This window comes from Vicia villosa, linkage group LG3 (genome assembly GCF_029867415.1).
Source record: "Vicia villosa cultivar HV-30 ecotype Madison, WI linkage group LG3, Vvil1.0, whole genome shotgun sequence".
In the NCBI taxonomy this organism is placed as follows: domain Eukaryota; kingdom Viridiplantae; phylum Streptophyta; class Magnoliopsida; order Fabales; family Fabaceae; genus Vicia; species Vicia villosa.
This window is the reverse complement of record NC_081182.1, coordinates 97,422,163-97,423,213: the sequence shown is the minus strand read 5'-3', so window position 1 is coordinate 97,423,213 and position 1,051 is coordinate 97,422,163. Positions and strand designations below refer to the sequence as shown.

The 1,051-nt window shown below is 45.8% G+C and overlaps 1 non-coding gene across 1 annotated transcript; it reads left to right on the top strand.

Moving 5' to 3' along the window:
* Positions 1–533: 533 nt before the first annotated feature.
* LOC131593739 (small nucleolar RNA R71) lies at positions 534–640 on the top strand. Its single transcript, XR_009281121.1, has one exon. It is a non-coding gene; the product is annotated as a small nucleolar RNA R71 (small nucleolar RNA).
* Positions 641–1,051: the final 411 nt, after the last annotated feature.

The following is a 1,051-nucleotide window of genomic DNA, read 5'->3' as shown; positions in this document are numbered from 1 at the left end:
CTACAGGCGCTTTTTGGTAGCCAGGTGGTACAGCAGGTGCTTGTCCAGGCGCGTACAACGCATTGTTGTTCTTATAAGAAAAATTCGGGTGGTTTTTCCATCCAGGGTTGTATGTGTTAGAATAAGGGTTTCCTTGAGCGTAATTTACTTGATCAGATGGGACTCCAGTCAAGAGTTGACATTCAGCAACTACATGCCCAGTCAATCCACAAATCTCGCAGTTAGGTGCTACAGCGGCAGCGGTGGCTGAAGGAGTGATGGTCAAATTCTCGATCTTTTGAGTTAAAGCGTCTACTTTAGCGTTAACGCGGTCTATACCACTAATTTCGTACATTCCTCCTTTGGTTTGGGCTTTCTCTAGAGCGGCGCGTTCTCCTCCCCATTGGTAATGGTTTTGTGCCATGTTCTCTATGAGTTTGTATGCTTCATCATGGGGTTTGTCCATTAATGCTCCGCCAGCAGCGGCATCTATAGTCATTTTAGTGTTATATAAGAGACCACCATAAAAGGTATGGATGATCAGCCATGGTTCGAGTCCATGATGAGGACATATTCTAAGCATGTCCTTGTAACGTTCCCAAGCTTCGAAAAGCGATTCGTTATCTTTCTGGGTAAATCCGTTGATTTGACCTCTAAGCATAGCAGTTTTGCTAGGCGGAAAGTATCTTGCTAAGAATACTCTCTTCAATTCGTCCCACGTAGTTATGGAATTGGAAGGCAGGGATTGAAGCCACGCTCTCGCTCTATCTCTCAAGGAGAAAGGGAAAAGGCGTAATCGAATAGCTTCGGAACTAACGTTGTTGGCTTTGATAGTGTCGGCGTATTGCACGAACACGGATAAATGGAGATTGGGGTCGTCTACAGGGCTTCCAGAGAATTGATTCTGTTGAACAGCTTGGACCAGTGAAGGTTTCAGCTCGAAATTGTTCGCTTCAATCGCAGGTGGTGCGATACTTGAATGCGGTTCAGCGCGCGAAGGAGCGGCATAGTCTCTAAGAGGACGAATAGCAGCCATCTCTAACTTCGGGGTGATTTGATTGATTTGATCAGT